This window comes from Falco biarmicus, chromosome 12 (genome assembly GCF_023638135.1).
Source record: "Falco biarmicus isolate bFalBia1 chromosome 12, bFalBia1.pri, whole genome shotgun sequence".
NCBI classification, from domain to species: domain Eukaryota; kingdom Metazoa; phylum Chordata; class Aves; order Falconiformes; family Falconidae; genus Falco; species Falco biarmicus.
In genome coordinates, this window is record NC_079299.1 from 11,565,165 (window position 1) to 11,587,920 (window position 22,756).

General features: G+C 41.8%; 1 long non-coding RNA gene across 1 annotated transcript in view; it reads left to right on the forward strand.

The window, feature by feature from the left end:
* Nucleotides 1-9,188: 9,188 nt before the first annotated feature.
* Nucleotides 9,189-22,756, forward strand: part of LOC130157751 (uncharacterized) — a 65,440-nt gene continuing 51,872 nt past the window's right edge. The window contains exon 1 of the long non-coding RNA XR_008825010.1: nt 9,189-13,190. This is a non-coding gene — a long non-coding RNA (uncharacterized LOC130157751). The remainder of the gene's footprint in view (nt 13,191-22,756) is intronic.

Consider the following 22,756-nt stretch of genomic DNA (forward strand, 5'->3'; position numbering starts at 1 on the left):
ATATAAAACTCATTTTTCCATGAATGCTCTGTATCCATGCAGATGTCTAATCACCGTAGGTTTCATCACCAACTTGAATATATGTTTAAACACTACACTTTTCCCCTTGTAAAATGCTCATTGTACATATTTTTACAAGAGGTGTTGTAAAAGTAGCATTCCTGACCGCAGCCCGGCTCCTCGGGAGGCCACCGGCACATCCGTGCAGCTTCTCCCCCGTCATGGGTGTTCCTGCCACAGGGTATTGGTAGGACAGAGCCATGAGCCTCCTCCCTGAACTTATTCCTGTAAAATGTGTAACAGGGGAACTTCAGCATCCTTTGGCTTCCTGACATAATCTATTCTTTGAATCTTATTTATTTGTGAATGTGCCTGCCCCAAATGGGCTGCTTACAAATTCTGGGGAGGTTATAGTCACCCTTCTTCTATTACCTAGTTCGAGGCCTGTCCTTATCTCTCACGGCACCTGCTGCATATCTTCCAGAGCTCAACAGGGTTATTGGGTGAAATTCAGCAGCCCCAGGAGATGAGATGAAATGAGCTAACAGTCATCAACTATTATCATCATGGTGACTTGTTAGCACCCTGATTACCTACCAGTACAGTCATCACCCATTTTCCTAATCCCCTCTTTGGCTGATAAAAGTAGTCTTTGCCCTCAACTCTTGATCTCAGTTCATTTTGGTCCCAATTCTCCTTTCACTTCCCTGTGTGACTTCATGGACCCCACCTTAGCTGCATTTCATTTGCATTAATGAAAAGGGAGTTGAGCTTTGAGTCCAAATTCTCAACCACCTTTGGCCTAACATCCTTTTACACTTATTTGATAAGACACCTAAATATCTTGCAAGGAAGGAGGGGTAAGTGCTCTTTCATGGCTATCCTTCCTTCTACTATGGCATGGATTATTTTAGACTTTACATGTATACCTCATTCTCACTGTAGTCTGTGAGGCCACATTTCCATCGATGTAAGCATTAAACCAGTGGCAGGGTTAGAGCAGGCCCTAATTATATTACAGTTTAATAGGGAAACAGATTATGTCAAGTGGGAGGTCAGTAACGTATTTTTGGAGCACATCTCAAAAGTTCACACAGTACACATCTCTTCCTTTTACTGGAATATTTATAGTTTGTTTGTTTTAAACTGGAAATATCCTTTCTGTGAGCTTCTCCTGAGAGCCGTTCAGGACAAACATGGTGTGCAGAACCTCAACCACAGCCATCAGCCACAGGAGATCCAGACCCTCCTTTTCAGACTCTCCTGTGATGGATTAGGATGGCAGCTTTAGAGTAGACAAACTATAGTAACCTAAAGAAAGTGAATCCCAAGTTTGTTTAAAGAAAACTCTTGCCCAGAGCTATAAACACACTGGCACCCTGATCTTATGTGTTGCAGTCAGCAACCTTCATGCTCCTGTGTACCTCAAAGTTTCATTTCTGCACGGGTACTGAAATACATCTGCTACCCAACTAGGGGCCTTCTTCAGGACTACCTCCAATGGGTTCCTGATACTAAATTCTTCTCCAGCGTGTTTCCTGATCATGCCTATCCTATGCAGTGGGAGTGAGCACCTGCACAGGGTAGACATGCCTGCCTTTCAAAACCCAGGTGTGCCTTTTAGGGCACTTGCTTCAAAGAAGTGAGAACAGGGCTCCATTTCTGCTCTAAAGAAATGCTTGTGTAAAATCTTTGAGCAGCCCTGGGAGTGCAGACCAGAAACGGAGTCTGCTCCTGAGCCGGTTGTCCTCTCTATTTTCTGCATGGCCTCAGCAAGGAGCATGGAGGGTGCTCCTCTCATCATCTATAGCCTGGTAGCTCAGACAACCTCCCAGATCAAAAGAAATATGGGATTAAACCTCATTAGCCAGTGGAACTGAACCTGGCTCTTACATATCCCTACCAAATGCTTAAAGGAAGGAGCACTACCTCATCCTTCCACCAGCATTTGCAAGAAAGGAGTAATGCCTTGCTAAACTAAAAATAAGAGACCAAAGCACAGGCAGAGATCTCAGGTTTGGGGCTCTCGAGAGGACAGAGGTGCCTCCCTACAGCCCAGGGGTCCCTCATCTCCCACTGGGGAGGCTGAGCTGCCCACTGCACACCTTGGTGGCTGATTTGGGAGCCACTTCAAGGGGCTGACATCTTCCAGCTGAGGATCAAGACATGTAAGACAGGGGACCTAGAAGTCAGGTATTGCTGTGACTAGATTTTGGGTGGCTGAGGTTTTAGGCAGTACTGTGCTGGCTCCTGAGCCTCTTCAGTATCTTTACATCATACAGTAAGGACAGCAATTATTAACAAGTCATGAGAAAACAATTTGCTGTGACGATCCAAGCACACCACCACCAGGGATAACTCTCTTTTAGAAAGCAGTGGGAAAATGTTTAGACAGGAGAAAGTCTCCACGCCTCCATAACGACTGATTTTGAACTTGTAATCTGACAGAACTATTGTGTGATCATTTTTATGAGTGATTTAGCAAAGTTCAGTACAACTAGTAAACAAAAAAGCGTATTTCCACCCCAAAGTAAAACATTGTTTTCGTTCAGAGTTTTTCTGGAAACATCAAACTCATGTTGATAGAAAAATGAAATAAATGCTTTAAAAAAAAGGTTCATCTTTTCCTTGAAACAGGTCACCTTACTCTAAAACAACCATATTCATCCCAGCTGATACTCAAAATATTAAAGTAAGGATTTATCTTTCCTAGTAGAAAATACAGCCACCCAGGCAGGTAATTACAGCATTGGAGTGTTTCATTTTGTTAAGCTTGATATAAACTCTTTTTATAAGATACTTTGCCTATGGAATGACAGTAAATCTGTTAACATAAACACCAATGGAATTTTGTTATGTGAATGAGTGGTTACTAGTTTGTTGGGTTGTTGGTTGTTTTTTTTACTCTAAACAAGTGAATGAATTTGGAAATCCTGACCTTGAAACACTTTCACACATGCTTAATTTTAATTGTGCACATAATCCCAGTGAGTCCAGTACTAAACTTATGTTTAAATTTAAGCACACACGTAGGTGTTAGCAGGACTGGGCTTTAATATAACGCAAAATCTAACATCTAGGTTTTCAGCATAAAAATTAATACTTTGGTAACTTTAGTTTTCTAGAAGAAGTCATTATATGAAACAAATTATAAAAATGAAGCTGAATCTAACACATATTTAACTGAGAGATATATTATGACATATAATATTTCTAAATATATCTATTACAATACATAATAATTCTAAAAATTACTAAGAGTCATGCGGGGAACATGACACACAACCTCGTGGAAGAAACCCTTAGAGGGAGGGCTACTGAGGGAGGAAAAATCTGGAAAACTCTGTTTCCTCGCAGTATGTCCCCTGGTGCAGGAGCTTCCCATCAGTTAGCAGAACAAAGTCTCAGCTTCAGTATTCATTGACTTCAGTGAGTTTCCTGCAGAGCAAATGTCTCCACAGAGGCACTTAACTGCCCTGCACTACCCCATGGGGAAAACCTGGGAGCCCTCCTCAATCAGCTCTTCTCTTTCCAGCCTGCAGATGTGAAAAGGCCAGCTCACCCCCTGCTGAAGCCACCTGTCTTGCCTTCATGCTGACTTAGCCCTTCTCAGCCTGTAAGCACGTGCTGGGGAGCCACTGCCATCCCAGCTAGCAGTATTTGCTGTTCATCCATGGGTTTCCCTCAGTATTTCCTAACAGAGCTCTTGTTCCTGGCAGGTCTGCTCGACTTTACTGTGGTGATGGTCTGACATTAACATCCACGCTGCCAAATCCCTTGGCAGTCATGGAGGAGGTTGCTTGTGGTCTCCTGGTTGTCCTCTGGTGGGATATGGCAACAGCCCATGCTGCTCCATCCAGACTGAGGGAAGGCAATGCCTCTGGGGCCTCATCCAGGTAAGGACTGGGATTAAATTATTTTCATTGCTGTTGGCACGGGCATGCACTCCCAGTTCTGTTTTCTGCTGCTAATTCAGAGTAACATGTTATCAGTTACCACCAAGATAGCTATTTTTATTATAGAAATATTGGGCCTTGTTAGAAAATATAAATACTCTGACAACTCAAAAAATTGGTATCAGCTGGCTTTTCTCTAATTCAGAAAACAAGCTAAATCTCGATGGATCTGTTTACTTTTATTTGCTTTCTAAAATCATAATGATTTTCTATAGTGAATAACTGTCTATGAACGTTTTGTTTTGGGAGCTCAGCTTGAAAAACGAGCTAACAGCAAAACCCAACCAACCAGTAAGGGCAAGCAGTACTCACAAGATTTTATCAGTTATTTCCAGCAAATGCCCCTCAGTGCCTATTTTGCTCTGCTATTTTAAGTTAATTTCCAAAGCATCACCAAGGAACAAAGGTTAAATACTTGGAATTTGCACAGGTTGTATGTCACCACAGAATGCTAAATAAATGTTACAATTAAACGGTAGCTGCTCCAAGAAGGAAAGAGTTGGGGGGCACAGGGTGCAGCTGTCCTGAGAGTCATTATAATAAGAAAATTCCTCTGGAGCCAAGTGGGAAAGCAGGAGGCGGAAGGACCATTGGAGAGGTACTGCTTTCAAGACCACTTCTTTAGGGTACTCCAGCTAGGTGTGGAGCTGAGCAGGACTATTTTACAAACATCTCTCTTATGTATTACTCTAAGGAGTAACACAATATACACCTGTAGTACAGGAACCTGCTCTGGTAATAGTGGAGTACATTTTAGCAACCTGAGCTGAGGGTTGAACTTTGGTAGTTAGGGATATTGGTAATTAAAACCAGTGAAAATAGATGTAAATCCAATGGTACAGCACGCTACAGAGGCAAATACTCGTAGTTATAAAACTACAGTCCTGGATGAGCTTACAGCTAATCGGATTAAATGTAAGTGTTAAATTGTGCTATGGGAACTTATTTCTGTTGATGGAGCCTGGATTGTTCTGTTTGTGTTTGGGTTGGGTTCTGCTGGGTGATTTTATCAACATGATAAATACATTCATGCTGGTTATTGTAGTAGCAGTTGCCATCCACAGCTGTCTCCTAGTAAGTAAAAGGTGGACGAACTGAAGGAAGCAGATCTAGAGTCTGCCCGTGGTCATGCAGCATGAAAACCATAGCAGAGAAAACAGAACATTTCCCAAGTCTTAACTCTCCTGGCAAATGGGGATTGCTGTCAATACAAGGTGCTGTGGCAAACCTTTCCTCCTCCAGCCTTCCTCAGCCATAAGCAACTTTTTTACCAGTTTTGGTCCTCATCCAGCTCTGAGAGTCAGTGACAATAATTCAACCATGCCAATGGCTGGTCTCAAGTTTTCCTCGTGAAATAAAGAATGGGGGGTGATGCGGAATTTTTTTCTGAATTCTTCGATTATGTCTCCTGGAAAACAAGCTTTCTGCTAACAGTTCTGCTATCGGCACACATTTTCTGTATTTGACCCTCTTTCTCACTTGTATTACTGTGGTATTTTATAGGAAAGTTGTTAACTGGTTATTTACAGTCCTAGTACTCTAGCAAGTTGTAGTTAGTTTGCGTTGACATTTCAGAATTAGATTTCTACCTTCGTGGCTAATCCTACAAGAAATTACGTGTCCTCAGCTCTTCAGAAACTAGTGCTCTGAGTGCTCAGCACACTACTGAATAAGGCCTTATCAGAAGGATATCCAGCTGAAGTTGTCAAACTTCTAAATAGAAAGTGCCCCAGTTTCATTCAAAAGCTACTTGTAAACAAACAAACAAAAAAAAACCTCAGAAAAAATTAACCTGTTTCTCAACTAACTTAAAATCCTGAGAAGTCAGTAATTTCTAAAAATTTTGGGGAACACTTGAAACAAGTCATCGCTACTAAGATTTTGTTTTATTTTTATAGCTTTTTCTTACGGCTTACACATTTTGTAGCTACCTTTTCTGATATTCATTCAGAACATATTCATTGTAATTCTTCTCTCTACCATTATCACTAGCCTGCAGATAGATATTTTTATTACAGAGAAAAGATATCTCATCCTGGCATCAGCACCCAATTTTGCCTTATCAGTTTTCTTCCTCTGTGGTATACACATACACACAGTTCAAAATATTTGTGAGACGACATCATATTTTTGTTGTTGTTGTTTCATTTTGATCTTGTTTTCCTGGCTGAGAGGACTTGTGTCACTTGCGTTTTGAAATGAACTCTGGTAAATACAGCCACTTCTTGAAAAGATCACTCCTCTCATTCGAGCACGACTTTGCCATAAATATGCAAGTGGGAAGAAAACTATGAAGACTTCTTGTGCAAACTACCCACGGGCTCAGCCTTCTCCCCGTTACGGCACAGTGCTGCTTCTGGATCCTTCTGCGCAGAGCACACGACCTACCTCACAGCCGTACATGACACCGAGTGCCAAAGAAGGATAATTGTATTATAAGACTTTTTAATTCCCCAACTTACTTCAGCTGTTATCAGCAGCTGGTTACTTCAGCTAGCTGATATGCCTCAGTGTCTTGTAAACATTCGCTCTAGTATTGTGCATTACTCATAGTTGGAAAATCACTTTGACTCCTGTAACATAATTATGTTAATGTCAAATGAGTCACAGGGAAACAGAAAACTTGTATCAGAGCTGCACCTTAAGTGCCAGTTTCTGAATGCTCCTGTTGGCATGATAGAAGTAGGTTAGGGGATTTAGGGGGAAAAACAACTTTCATTTAAGGAGTGATGTGAAATTATGATAATGACTCATAAAGAAGCTTGCGTGACAATCAAATTCAGATTCACTGAAACATTAAATTGGTAAGAGAATAGCCTGCCTGATTATTTATAAGAGCGAGAATGAAAAATACTGAATTTTTAAAGAATTACTTTCCCAGGAAAACTTCACAGGTATCTTTTGCATCTAAACAGCTTTTGACATTCATTATTTAGTTCCAACGGCAGTAAGTGATTTATTTAAACTGACATCTTAATTAGATTACATTTCAGAGTCAATCATCTCCGATGTTTTATTAATTCTACTTCTTTCTTGGCTTAGTTAATGCAAGTGATCATTCAGGAAAAAAAAAAACCACCAACACCCTTTTAGCTCAATTTTGGATGATACCGCAAAAAGCCAGAGGCACTTCAACAAGCTAAAAGTTCTTGTAACGTTATCTTGTCCTAACTTAAAGCAGCCAAAGGGACAGTAAGAGCAGAATCCATTCCAGAGTTAAAAGACATGGGGACATACATCTGCAACACACTGGCTGTCTCAGGGCTAAGCAGCAGCATTTTTTTCCCTGTAATATAGAGGCAAGTTACTCTGGTATTTGCCTACCAGGATTTTACATGCTCAAACACATATCAATATTCCCACATCAGCCTGATGAGTAAGATATACCATCTGAATGTAGATGGAAGCTTTTTTTTTTTTTCCCTTTTCTTTTTTTTCTCTCAGATGGCTGGAGCATCGTTCTTGGAACACAAGAGTTTTAGTACTCTTGACAGATCCTACTGCGCTATTCAATAAAAAGGCTCGAAACAAAACAAAAGGCAAAAGCTGAAATGAAAATACTAACCAGACAATTTAAGTCAGGGGAAAAGAACCAACACCCAGGGCAACGTATCAAAAATATTTGTTGATAAGTAACTACATTTATATTAATGTCTTATTTCAGAAGCTTAGGAGACAAGACTTACATTTCCCTGGGAGCTGCAACTCCGAGCATTTCCCCTTCATCTGCTGCCTTCTCATCTCATGCCTTTTCTGACTTTCCACTTATCCTAGAAACTCAGTTAATAAATTAAATCTCACATGCCCCATAAGAAACCAACTGTTGTTACTAAATTGAGTGGGAATATAAGGTCATACCATAGGTGACTAAGTGCACCCTACATTTCCCTGCGAGCCATGATCTAAATATGATGCCACAGCATCATCTCGACCTTATCCTGAGTGAGGGGCTTTATTTCAGAGCACATCCCCGTGCCAGAGATAACCTACTATGGACAACACCTGCAGTTCGATGCCCTCAGCTCTCAGCCGAATGAAAAATGGGCGAGTTTTATCACACCGGCCACGTTCACGGCAAAAAACCTTTATTGTCGTTCTCGGCGCTTCTGTGCTTCAGCTAGAAATATACAGAATATACATTAAGGACTCCGTCCTTCGTCAGCGCCGTTTCGTTGGCGCTGGGTACCTGCGGTTCGCCCTACAGCGGCAGCCAGAGGCTGCCCGTGCGATGCTGCTGCCATGGGGCAGGACCCGGCACCGCCCCCGGCCCGCGGCCCAGCCAGGCCGGCGGGGGGCCCGCACCGGCACCGGCCCGCGGAAAACCGCGCTGCCAGCGCGGCCAGCGGCGGCGGGGATCCGCCGAGTACCAGAGCCCCCCACCGCGGGCCCGACCCCTGCCCGGGGCACCGCCTTCCCTCCGCGGGCGACACCCGGGCCGGGCCGCGCCGCGGGACGGCACCAGCTCCCGCCCGCCCGCGCCCCCGGGGTCGGCGCCAGCGCCTGGGGCAGGGGTCGGGACCCGCGGCGGCGGCACCAGCACCGGGGTCCAGAGCCGGGCGGAGCGCGGGGTCCCGCGCCGCCGACCCCCCCCCCCCCCCCCCGCCAGCTGCGCCCGTCCGTCAGGGCCGCCCCCCGCCCGGGGGCGGGGCAGGGGGACGCTGCCCCTTTAAGGCAGCGAAGCCCCGCGCGCATTCCAGCGGGCTCCCCCCCAGCGCTCCGCCCGGCGCGTCATCGTTCCGGGAAGCGGATGGTGTCATCCCGTCCTCCCGTGGCGGTTGCCGGCGGAGGGCGGGGACTTGAAACAAAGGAGTAAAAATAGAAGGCGAGGGAGGGAGCTCGGCAGCCGCGGGCGCGTCGGCACTGCCCTGCCCGCCCCGCCGGGTCCGGTCCCGGAACCCGCCCCCCCGCCCCGCGCTGCGCTGCGCCTGCGCACCCCCAGGGTTATTTATAGGCGCTGGCAGCGCTAGGGCTGGTGACGTAACGCGGCGGTTACCGCCTCACGCCTAGCCCGGGCTGCGCGTGCTGCGTCACGTCACGTGCGTGACGGTGTTTACTGCAGGCGCCGGCCGTTGCTGGGCGACCGGGCCTTGCCGAGGCGGCGGGGCGGGGTGGGGCCGGGCCGGGCTGGGCTCCCGCCGTGGCTGAGGAGGCTTCGTCCTCCCGGGCCGGGCTCCCCTCATCCCCCGGCCGCAGGGCTCGGGCCGGTAGGCAGAGGTGAGGGAGGCGCCGGCCGGGGGGGGAGCGGGGCCTGTCGCCGCCCTGGCTGAGGGGAGGGCGGGCGGGTGGAGAGCCCGGGCCCGGCGCAGCCATGCCCGCCCCGCGGGGCGGGGGGCCGCGGCTGGGGCGCTGATGGCTGCGGGTAGCCGTGCCTCTGAGCCGGCCGGGTTTATGGCTGGCGGAGCGGAGAGGCCGCATTGCGCCGTGCCATCGGTTGGCCTGCATTTGGCATCGGCGGGGCGCTACGGCGCGCTCGGTGCGGTGTGCGGTGCGGGAGGGTACGGCTCCCGCGGGGGCAGCCGGAGCCCGCAGCAGGCCACCGTGCTCCCAGTAAAGCAAAACAGCGCCTTCCCGGGGGGAGGGCTTCTGTGCCCGCTGGAACATGACATCACCACAAATAATTATTGCATAAGTGTCCCGTCGCGGATGCCATTGATATTACAGTCTTTTTGTTTAACTCCAGCAATGACAGCAGCAGCTTCTATCTAGAATCTCCCAAGGATACTGTTTAACTTATATTCCAGTTGCCAAGTCCATTTCTGTCAAAAACAGCCTTTGTGGCTGTGTACCCTTTCTGTGAAAGCCCAAAGCCTTGGTGTGTTTACACTCCCCTGCGGGAGCTGCCCTTGGCTCTTTGACTTTCTTTCTAAGGTTCCGATCCTCCATCTAAAAAGTCTACACTTCAAAAAATTTCTACATGTAAAAACCCAAGTGTTACAGTGATTGTATGTTTGAAAAGATATTGGGCCATGTGTGCAAGCTTCTAGTAGTGGTGTTTGGTAGTTGAGGCTTACCCACTTGTTACTGTAACTGTTTGGATTTCAGAATTGGGTATTACAAAACTGCTGGGTCCTTTTGATTCCTTCTGTGTGTGGCTTTTCTGAAAAATTGTGCATAGAAGTCAGTAACTGGCTGTCTCCCAAAGCTGTTGTTTTCTGCAGCCACACCAAGCGGCAAACAGGTCTTTAGCTTGGGATGTCATCCTCTCAAATTGAGCTCAAGGAAGATGTGGTGGGTCACGTGAAACAAGGAACTTGAATTACATCATCAGCAAGTAGCTTCTGGTCTGCTAGTGACTGTGAGCAGGTGAAAGACCTGAAAAAATTCGCTAAGAGTTATGCAATAAGTGCTAAGTAAAGGTGTCTATGAGAGAGCTGTGAAGTAAGTTAAAATTGCCCGAAGGCAAAATGAGTGTGCCAGCTTCTGTCCCCATATGGGTCATGGGTCTGCATCTGCATACACAAGCTCTTAAACTCACCTTTTTCTATTGGAAAGATAAAGGTGTTGAACTAAATCTAGCCTAATCTGAACTAATAAGAGACTAATGTGAACTAAATCTGAAATGGGAATGTTTTCATTCCACAGTTCAACCAAGTAGTTCATTTAAAGTTATTGCCAAGTGTTTTTGCATAGTCTTGGCCAAATTTTTGATGGGAAGATTGAAGAAAGTAGAGATTCAGCCCTTCATGTGTGGCAGTGCACTAGAAAAGATAGTTTAATAGTTGTTGATAATTCTAATCCTTGTTTTTCAGTCTTCTGTTGTGGTAACACGGCATATGTTCGCAGAGGTTGCATATCCAGTGTGAAGGGCTTTGTCGTGCAGTGTAATGATAGTGTAGTGCAGTGCAAACTTCAGCTAAATACTGCTGTCACAGAGCATTCCAAGGGAAGATGCTATGGTTAGTGAGGAGTGGCTGTGTCTCTTATTAGACTGAATCATATAGAGGGAGAGAGGAGAGCAGTGGGCAAGCTTTCAGGAATACAAGCCTTTCTTCTTCAGCTGCTTTAAGAAAAAGAAATGTTGGAAACCTATATCAACGAATCTGTGCTGTTCCTAAAATCAGAGTGGTAAAGCTGTTCTTTGTCAAAAACCTGGATTACTTCATTAGCTTCTAGAAATGTAATAGCTGCTGCTTTTCCATTAAGCTGTTTCCGGTTACATGCTACTGTGAACGCACCTGTCAAACAGAATGGTGTTTGGACCAATATACATGTCATTGCACAATTAGTTGCTCTTAAGTTCAACAAAACAGCCCCAGGATATATCGGCAGTTCTGGAGATAACACTGCACCTCTTCTGAAGGGGGCGCTTACAGTCCTTACCTCACCATTACAAGGATGACTGTATGCTGACAAGGAAACAGGCTTCTGAATGAGCTACCAGAATACCATTGCAAAGCTTCCTGTAACTCCAAAAGAAAATCTGTACTGACTTTACATCGCTGCCTGTGATGTACTATCCTACACTAGAACCTCTCTGGAAAAATAATTAAATAATCCCCTCATCCTGGAAAAAGTTCTGTGCTTTGAAATAAAGCTTTCCCAGAATTTTCCATTTGCCCTATGTAGGTTTCAGGTGGTGCTCTGTGTGAAACAACCTTCCTGGAAGTCAGTGAGTACTGAGCAGAATTGGACTATGTGTGAGCCGTGCATAATAAATGCCCTCTACAGCAGAACTGCCATGATCTATGGATCCTACTCATTCCGATCCCAGAATGTGACAAACTTGCTCAATATACTGAATGTCCTCATCGACGTTACTGGGACGAACCTGAAGAGCTACCAGCCATTAGAGTGGCTCTCACAGGCTGAAGGACAGAAATGGCCAGTCAGCAGCTGAAGAATATTTTCACAAAGCAATCCAAGTGGACCGATGGAGTGCCTCCAAAACATATTCCCGGAGCTTCACTTTTTTAACTGGGGTGGATGCTTAAAAACTGTGGTTTCAACAGAAGCATAAATTTGGTACTTAATCTTGTCATTATTCTTCCTTTCAACCCTTTGCTTTCACATAGGCAATAATTAACAACTGTTCTTTAAATTCCATGATGATTAAAGCCCCTCCTCACTTCTAAATGCTAATATTCTTTTCTCTATTAAACATCTAGATTTTTACTGGAATCGGAGTATTTTAATTCTTATTAGACGTTTGAAGGGCCACAGATTTTTAACAACTTAGATCTATTAATCTGATTAAAATATATATTTTTCTTTTGCCTTCTGTCTGGAATCCATTTTCAGCACAGACAGAAGGAGGGAAGTTAAGAAAGAGATGTGTATTCCCTAACTCAACAGGGCTCTTTGTTTTCAAGCAATAAAAATAAAGAGGATCTTTTTTGAGTTTCCTTTAATTATGAGCCTGAGGGTAGAAGGAAAAGAGGAGTGATTTTTTTTTTTTTTTTTCTCAGTATGATGTTTGTGATGTAGTTCTGCCTGGAGGAGTTGCTGTTTTGTTGCTAAATTATAACTATCTTTCCTGTGGCTGTAGAGGAGATTTGGCTGTGTTACATTTCTGATTTGTGGTTGTCTTCCTTTTTCTGTGGGAGCTCTCCAAAATGGTAAATGGGAGTTATATCTGTGACTTAAATGTGCTACTTTCTGTCTTTCACAATCTTATGGATTTCCTTTTGGTATGAACCAGAGCTGAGTGTCAAGTCAGTTCTTGCAGTCTGGCTTTTTCATTTTAGAGAAAACATGATGCATTTGAAATGTATTTGAAATACCATTTTCTCATTAGATCGTTAGGTTATGCAAGGTGGAGGATGGCAGTTACCCTTAAAGCGATTTATTACATTGTGGTTGTGAATCTAATGAGGGAAGATGGGATTCAAGAAGGGACATGATAAAAGTTTTTGTAGAAGTGGGTATAGTCTGGGTGATGAAGGGATATGAGAAAATTAATGTTTAAAAAAAAGTTTAAAAATCCCTCAGTGTGTACAGTTCTGCTGTTACTTAGGAGCAGCCCTTGATCAAGCATAGGCACCAAGTCGTATCCTGTAGTTTTCTTCTTCATGGGAGTCTCCTGGTTTTTGAAGCAGCAAAGTCAAGAATGCATGGCTTTTTGAGAAATGAAGAAATTATTTTGTCTTATTCCTTAGGGGGTAACTTCCTTTCTCTGAGCAAGTGTAAACAGAACTGTCAGTGATCCTGAGCATTTTTCTTTTCAGGTAGAAAAAGAGTAGTTAAGATGTGAGCAAGAAACTTAGGAAGTGTGCAGTCTACTGCAGGGAGTTTTAGGTAAGTCATGTAATGCTTTCTGACAAATAGAGATAGCACGTTTTGGACCTCAGAGTAATGTGGTGAGCATAACATTAAGACCGTTTGCCATGTGAATACCTAAGATAAATAGAAATTGCACATTAAAGCCTTTACATGTTTCTTTTGAACTTTTACTACTTTCTGCAGAACAGGTAGCGCAGCATCTGTATGAACTGAAACAACACAGCTATTCATAGAATCTGCTGTAGTCTAATAGTCTCACAAATCAATTTATTCCATTTGTGACATTTGTTACATCATTGAAAATTTGAATAACTTATAAAAAAACCTCCCTTTTTTTTTATTTCTGTCCTCAAATTTTGGTAAGAGCTGAAAGCATTCAGCTCTAACAAATTTTGTGATAGTTACCTGAGAATCAAACTTTGATTCATGTAATAGCTTTTCATTTAATACTAAACTATTTCATAAGTCTATTAATTTCTAATTGATATTTCGTCAGCTCGTTTATTCACAAGGTCGGTGCAGGATTGTTTACCTGGTAGTGTTTATATTGAAATTATATCATGCATGAATTAGAGAATTTCTGAATGTTTTGTTGTTGCTACCGCTGTTAGCCAACAGTGTAACTTGAAAGTTTACATTAAACGTGACTCATGAAGCTCAGAAATAGATTAAGCCCTGTTGCTGCATTCTCCATTCTAATTCTTCCTGCCCTCGCCTTCTTCCCCACCCCCAAATCAAAGTTTCCAAGACTGTAGAGTCAAAATGTTTCACATAAATCTTCTTGACGCAGCTCAGGCTCTTTGAAACTTTTGTTCTGTTCTGTTTATTTCTTCCCAAACTTCCTGTCACTTCCTCTGTATCCACTGGATCTTTTTTTGTTTGCTCTGGCCTATCAGCCTTTATCTAGGACTGCCAGTGGACTGGAACTCTGGTTTTCAGCTGATATTAAAAATGTATAACTTTATTAATAAAGTTCATAAAGAAAGAGCTGTAGTATACTGTGAATCACAATGGGAAATGTATTTTGCAAAGCAGGAACAGTTGGGTAAACAAGTTAAAAAAACCACGTTGTTTTCCCGAGGGCTCCTGGTTTTATAGCTGTTGAGGTTCATACGTTCTTTGGGACTTGTCTCTTGCTTTGGAATGCCTTACTGAATGTGTGAAGTTGAAAATGGACTCAATAGATCATGACTACCATTTTGAAACTTCCATAAACAGCAGGGCACTGCGTACTGTGGAACATTTATCTTAAGTGAGCACAATGCTTAAAAATCCTTAATCTATTGCTCATTCAGTTGAATGCACAGCAGAAGCAAAACCATGCATGAACATGTGTGTCAAGGCAATATATTTAAACATTAGCAGAAAAGCACCATGCAGCTTACATTAGAGGAGAGAATTGTTGCTTTGTGAGTATTTAATCTTTCATTTCTTTGACTCGTCTGGATGTTTAAATCTCAAAATATTTTTTTATTGAATGATTCTGAGTTGGTATCTTTGTTCTGCCCTACGTTTAGAAGTAGTGCAAGTAAGATAAAGCTGTTTCCCAGGGGGGTGTGATCCTGTCCCTGTTGAGCTCAGTGACAGTTCTTACAAACTGAAGTGATGCAGGACTGGGTGAGTAGGTTCTTGAACGGGAGAGTTTGCTTCTTCTTGGTTTCCTTTCTTCATGTGGATTGATGTGTGACCAAAAACCACGTGTTTGGCTGCTGAAACACACAATCTACACAATGTTAAAAGTGAAGATAGTTCTAAAATTTGATTCCCTTTCCGTAACTGCTTTTAAGATAATTTTAATGTACTGGTTTTGTTTGTAGTCTACTGCTTCCCCCCCTCTAGTAGCAGGTATGTAAATTGTACTTCTGGTCATTGGTTTGTGTTTGAACTCAGATAACTTCTTACATCTACGTTGTTGTAAGCAAAGACTTTCTAATTAGTTTTTGTCTAATTTTGCATACTTTCTGGAACTGAGAGATTTCCCACAAAAGCTCGGTTCCTCCCAGTAAAATCACTAACTTACTTTTGAAAATACATTTCAGTGATACAGCATGCCTAATTACAAGTTGTTTTTTTTAGCTTTTTAAGTTGATTTCTGTTATAAATAATTAAGTGATTTTTTAAGGATTGAGTTGTATACTGCTTCAATTTTATTCAAGACTCTTACTAAAAACTGATTTAACTTTCACATGATCTATTATTGTTTTATTCACATTTTAGAAAAATGAAAAATTGCAATAATTCATCGTGTTAGCTTATGTCCTAAAAGCCCTTTGTAATCTGGGAAAATAATGTTTTTTAATCTTTGTGCTATACTAAACAGTACTTAAAGTCTAGTTTTGCTTTAACTTCTGTAATTCCAATTGCTTTTAATAACTGTGATTACAGTGTAGTATCCTGCCTGCCTCCTGGGCAGTTATGCCATCTTTAGTGCAATCTTTGTAAGGGCTTGAAAATGCAGATAAAGAAAGCCAGGTTTTATTCTTTTGCTACTTCATCACTGCTATAGAGTTTTGTTGTTTTGAGATTGCTGTTGTGCTTAAATGCTGGAGTTATTTGTCACCCTAAAGAAAGATTCTTCAGCTGCTGAAAATAAAGAGTGCATCTGTAATAAAGGTTATTATGATTAATTTTTGTGCTTGTTGTCAGTTCTTTAAAGAATATAATTTCAAATCTAAAAGGCATATGATTTTTTATGTAATGAGCCCTTAGAATATGTTCCTGTGCCACTGAGATCAGTGATAGTAGGATGAGGTAAGAATTGTTTATTAAAGGTTAAGATTTTTAAGTTTATTGAGAGTTTTATCACTAGTGGATAATATTCTGCACCAAATAAAGTAGAAATTACCACTTATTTCAGAAGGAATTTAGGGTGAGGCTGAATTTGCTGAAAGGTCTGGTTTTACTCAGACTTGGAATATGAGGATTGTCTGTTGACATATGTATTTAAACCAAACTGGTGTGAATACAAACCAGATGTTTCTTGGGAACATTTTTTTATAGTGCATTTGAACTGTAAAACAAAGTGACACTTTTTGGTTTTTTTTTAAATCAGCATTTCTGATTTTGCATTGAGGAAATGTGTATTCTAAGGTCTGGTAAATCCAGCAAAGTGTTACTTTGCAGATTCTTGTCCAGTTACAAATAGCAATCTTGTACAATATTAAATGTTGCAATGAAAATCTAGATACAAAATATAATGGTCATCTGTATAAAAAAAATAATGTTGACATGAAACAAATAAATACTCTTTTAAAATAATTTTCAGCGATTGTTTTAAAGACGAGGTTAAATCTGGATTTCCACATCCTTTCTCACTGGGCACATGAGAGGCTATCAGCAAGTAACTGGCTATGTCTAATGAAGAATCTAGTACTGAAACCCCCTTTGGTATTGTTTACCGGTACCACACCTGGTTCCATTGATTTGGGGGTACCTTGTTATAAAACTTCTACTGTGCTGTTCATTCTCTACCTGCAAACTCACCAAGAGTGACAGTGGAGATAATGTATGGCCCCTTTCTTACAGTCTCTTCTCCCCTCATGAATGTGCTTCACGAGGCTGAGGAAGAGATGGGATGGTGCTGTTTTGAAGCTAATCCCTTCCGTGCAAGAGTGGGTTAGCTGCACCCATAGACTGTGGTGTTGGAATGTGTTAGTGCCATAGGTGTTAATTTATATTCTTTCCAGTAACCAGGAGTAAGGGATGTTACTTGGAGTTATTTTTACTTTTTTTCCCACTTGATGTTTCTCAAAGATGAGCTTGACGGTTTCTGGTTTGTTGTAGTGCTCTAGCATTTATAACAAAACATTTTGTGATGATACACTTACTAAAAATAAGCCTATAATTTGGACAATTAATTACTATAAACTGTTCCTGTAATGCGTTGTAGTGTTAACTCTTGATTCATTCAATCATAGGAGTTTTGCTGTTAATATGATTGGGAAGATGACACTCATGGTTTTTGCCTGGTTTGCTAAATACTTGGATCCACAAAAGAGCATTAATTTCTCTCAGAACTGGATTGTAAGTTTATAACAGAATGCAGTAAATTAAAGGAGAGCAGCTGCACAGAGGAAGAAATATTTTCTAACCTTTCCTGAGACTCCTTATTTTTTTTTTCATTGTGTGATGCGATATACAGAGAACATGCTGAAAGTCCCTTTTGTCCTTTTTTTGGTATCTTCAGATACCTTTTCTCTAAAGCTTAATGGTTTACGAAGAAGTCCTATAACATCTGACACTGGACATGACCTGAGGTTTTGCGAGTTAATGCTGACAATTGTGTTAGTGAAGCATTGTGTAACATTCAGATATGACAGAATGTCCTTCCTTCTTGTATCTGCTTTCTGACAATTTCCATTTTAGGAATATTAGCTCACTTTCTGATAATACAAGGTACAAGTTGCACAGATGGATGCAGATTGAAACCAACTTCACAGAGATCGGATGGGTCCTTTTCTGAAATACGCTATGGTTGTCTGTACCATCTAGTTGTGCACAGGCAGAAATACCCAAGTTCTGAATAACCTTATGGTAGCCATATGTCACAGCATAGTGTCTAGTTTGGGTCTTTAATGTGGCACAGTGCTGTTGTGATTCATGTTGGAACTGTGGCTGAGACAATATAGAAGCTCATATTGCATATTATAAACTTAACTTTAAAACTATTTCTAAAACTAGGAAGTTCTGATTTAGAAGAGGATAGAGGCAAAGAGCATGTTGTATAATATGCTTATACTATTCCTTTAAGATAAAGAATAATTCATTGATAATAATATAAACTGGACGTAAAAATGTAGTGATAACTTGACCCTCTACACTGAACTATAGATATGTAAAATGTGGTACAAAAATGCAGTTAGGTATTTAGATGCTTGTATAGCTTTGTCAATATTGTTCAGCTGCACAAAGGATATGTTCATTTAGCAAATGGTTTAGGCTTGCTTGTACTTTTTTTTTTTTCTTTTCTCGGCTGGGTGATGTTAACCCCTTGCAGAAAGGCAAGAGCATCTTAAATAATAATGAGTTTATTGTGCAAATAAGCCATAGGTATTAGTAGATGCCCTAAAAGGTGTCCAACAGTGACAAAGGGTTTCTAGCATTGCTTGCAAAGCCTGGGTATATAAACTCTGACCAACATGAAGCTGAAACAGCTGCCGGATTTACTAGCGGTTAACTTTATTTGTGAGTGCTCAGAAGTCTGGGAATTTGACTAGTCACAGACAATATATCACGTTGGGAACTTCAGTCATCCTTTTTTAGTGTGTACCCAGGGATTTGATACCAGCTCTTTTGGGGTTGGTTTGTTTTTGCATCATGACTTGTTTGATCCAAATGCTACTGAAAGCAGTACGAGTCTCTCCATTGACTTTGATCCCCGGATGACATAATAAGCATGTGTTGATCAATTCTCTGCAGTTCCTAATATACACCCTCACATAAAGGAGGACCGTTAGTGGCCATTGTCACCGTTAGTCAGTTTCCAGTAACATCTCATTTTTATTTTCAGGTTCAAACCCCCAATCCTACACAATATTACAAATAAACCATATAAACAAAAAGTTCTTGTCACATTATTGGGATAGTAGGAGCAACATTTTCTAAACTTGGTACTTTCCGAAAATCATGCTCATAGGTCCATGTGACATATTACAAAAGTTGCTGATGTCATCGTTTGGTTTTTGAACATGACTTTCAACTTGTAGACAACTGAAGGTTGCTGCAGCCTGTAGGCAGAAGGACACAAAGGGCAGGGTGTTGCGTAGCAAAGTGTAACTATGACTCAGCTTTTGCTGAAAGTAACACTCATTTCAGTTCTCCTACTTCCTCCTGATTATAAAGAAATGCCCTACAGCACTGGAGTAAAGAAACAGTGCACACTTAATACTTTCAAAATTTACTAGAAATAGCAAACTGCGGAAAAGCAAAGCAGTAACTAGCAGTGTTTCTTTCTTAGCTGTGAAATTTGTGGGAAGTACTCATGCTACAGTGCTATTTCTGGATTTTATGAGCATAATGTCTATTGCTTCTTGTACATAGATGTCATAAAACATTGGACAAAGATGAAAACTTTCTGTTAAGATATCTCCTAATACAGTTCAGCTTCGCTATAAAGATACTGACCTGTGATAGCAGCACAAGTATTTCGGGAAAACTTAAGTGAAGTTCTTCCACTGATAGCATGTTTTTCATGCTTGGTATCTCTGGTGTCTATCTCTGACATCAGAGATGGAAAAATCAGTAGCATCAGGACAGGATGGGCACTCATCTCATGCAGACCTTTCTGACCTTTTTTTTAATGTGTATGAGAACTGGTGCTCTTAGATTCCTTGAACAATTCTGTAGTGTAAATAGCATAGTGGTAAATAGGTAGGTTTGTGGGGGTACTTTTCATTAAGTTTGTCTTTTATTTCTTTCTGCTACCATGGACCATGATTTCTACTCTGCCCCTCATACCACAGGAATTCCAAAGCTTCCATGGCAGCATCCCCTACAACTCTTTTCCACATTTGCCCCAAGACCACAGAGTGGAGGTAAATGTAGCACATTTGTTTTTAAAAAAACTTCAGGAGTTACCAGAGAGACACCAACAGGATTATTTTCTTGAATCTTTGTCCCACCTTCTGTTTTTGACAAGAGGAATGCCTGGTCAAGAATCACAGGATTATATAGATTGGAAGGGATCTCTGGAGATTTTATGTAATTCAAACCACTGCTGAAAGTGTGGCCTACTTAGTTTGCTCCAGGCCTTGTCCAGTCAGGTTCTGAGCATTTCCAAGGATAGAAATTCTACATCTTCTCTCAGTAACTTGTTCCAAGGTTCGACTGCCGTCATGGTGGATGATTTCTTAATATTTAATCAAAATTTCCCTTGTTGCAGCTTGTGTCTGTTGCTTCATCTAATGTAGTCCTTTCACTGCACATTTCTGAGAAGAGTTTGATTTTACCTTCTCTACACCTTTCTATTAGGTCGTGGCAGACAGCAATAGGAGTCCTCATGATCTTCTCTTCTTAAAGCTCTGCAATCATGTTTTCCTTAAGAGTGCTGCTTTGGTGCTATTTAACTCTCATCTGTTAGGTTGAAGGTACACATCTCATCTTTGGACAAGAGAAGGTTTGTTCTGCCTTCAAGGCATTTTTGTAACATTCCCAGAGCAGTAGCTGAAGGATCATTAAAAAGCCTCAAGACTGGAAAATATATTGAGATACCTCAGATATGTGTCTGACCTTTACAATGGGAAGTAAGAAAAAGAGCCAAGGCTTGATGCTTTCCACAAACAAGACTGGTCCTCTTTACAGCTAGACACAATGGCATAACAAAATTGCTTGAAACTCTGTGCGCCTACGCATCAACCCTCCCTTCTGGTAATCTCTAGGACCTTTCTGGTGCCACCCCTGCTAGGGATTTGTGTGACAGCGTTGGTTCTATAGAGGAAATTTTTTTTCTTCCGTTGTCTCCCTTGTTATGTATCAAAGTATCCTTCTCACTACTGAAAGGTTTAGCATGTTTAGTAGTTCTTACCTGGGTATTCCTTTCCCTCCTTTGATTCAAATGCCACTACAGATCGAAGTGTAGGGTAGAAACCTCTAATGTCATTTTTCTTTGAGGCAGGCACCCGCATTGGCATTGCGATCTCTACTGATGTTAGAATCAGCATCAGACTGGCAACACCATCCTATTTTTACTCCTGTTGGTATAGCCTCACCTGTGCCAATAAACTGCTTACGCCCACAGCTAAATTCCAGATCTGCTGGAAACGCTGCATGTGGTAGATCCAGGAGCCGTTCTCACACGTTTTCTCTGCTGTTCTCTACCCTTCCTCTCAACTGGATGCATGTTTTCTTGAGGTAGGGGGAACAGAGCAGGATTAAGATAAAAAGCTGGAGATTACTCTAGATTGTGCTCTAGAGAATTGCCTTTACAGGTACCTCTCCCTGCTGCGGGACAAGGGTGGCTGCTGGGGGCTGCAGTTCTGCCAGTTCCGCCCCACAGAGCGTGCTGTATTCAGGCCGTATCTCCAGGAAAGTAAGATGTCAAAATGGTGGCTTTGGCTGTTATTTCTTACTCTGCATCAATGAGAAAGATCTCATCATTCACTGGGAAGCTTTAGGCATTTCTCTCCCTGGAATCACTTTCAGTAGCTCTCCCCAGCAGCTATTAACTACTTCACAGAAGCTCAGTGTTGCAATCAGCTTACTGAGCTGAGCCGCAAGTGACTTCAAAAGCAGAAGAGCTGCTGCTTTGAGATGCTTCTGCTGGAGACTGATATTTGCTACCCTTTTTTTTTCCTCCCAGATGCATTCCCAGTTTGTGAACTGCTAATCTAGACTGCTGGTCCAGATTATTCCAAGAAATGTGTTTGCACAAACAAAGAATAAATAAGCCATAGAGCCAGAGACAGGTGCTTGGAACTTGTAGCAGTAGTCCTCTTTACCATGGCATGGTCTGGGTTGTACCTGATCCTTTCTGTAGGGTGTCCTGCTCTACCAATTTTTTTAAATATGGGTCATTTGACTTAGTCTTTCTATAAAAGCCTTTGCTGTTGTGTGACTGTATGGAGTGTTTGCCACCTTTTTTCTCTTGAGTGAAAGTCCAGCGTAAGTTAGCATTTAGTGGTGGACTTGGGCAGTGTTAGGTTTGCAGTTGGACTCTTATCTTAAAGGTCTTTCCCAACCTATATGATTCTATGATTCTCTCTCTTCCATAATCTCCAAGGACTGTAGTCAGCTCTGTGTCTCGTTTGTGCAGGGTTACCTTCCATATGCAAGCAGCTGTCTTACCAGGTAGCGTTTATAAAACTTAGCATCATGTAGTCTGCCCATAGTATTTTCTCATCATCACAGGATGAGAATCCCGACATAGTCTGCTGCATGAGATGATGTTGATAGTTGCTAAAGGGTTGCAGATGTTTCAATGGGTGGTCTTCAGCTTCTGGTGCTAGGTAAGGTCAAGTCTATTTGGCAATGGTATGATTACTACAAAAGATCTTGTTAACTTTTAATAACTCCAAACTAATGTACTTATCACTAGTAGCAGGGTGGGGTTTTTTTTGTGTCTCTTTCTATAAGGGCAAAGATCTTCAAAGTTTTATCCAAATTTTTGACATAAAGAAGTACGTATTCCATTGATATTATTTATCTTCAATTTTCATGACTGAGCTTCATAGGCATAAGGGAGAGGGAAGGTTTACAGCCTCGACTGTTTGTTTAACCCTCTGTGTTATTCTAAACTGAAGCCTTAGCATTATCCTCTTTATTCCACATGTAGAAAAAATAAAACGTATCCCTGCCTATCCACAGATACTTTCTAACATGCGTTGCCAGAGCTAAAGTGTCAGCTTATAAATTTTTTAGATTACTATTGCATTACCTAGATTACCTTGTGACTTCTAAGTAGCACATGCAATGTAGCAGGGAAGTGAACCTTTTTTGTAATTCTGCAGACTAATTACTTGGTCACCCATTCGTATCATTTCAGAGCACTGTCACTGTGAGGGCTGATGCAGGTTTGGTAACGTTCATGTCTTCTAAATAGACCATGATTCTCAGGATCCATGAAGTACACTTTGAAAATCATACAA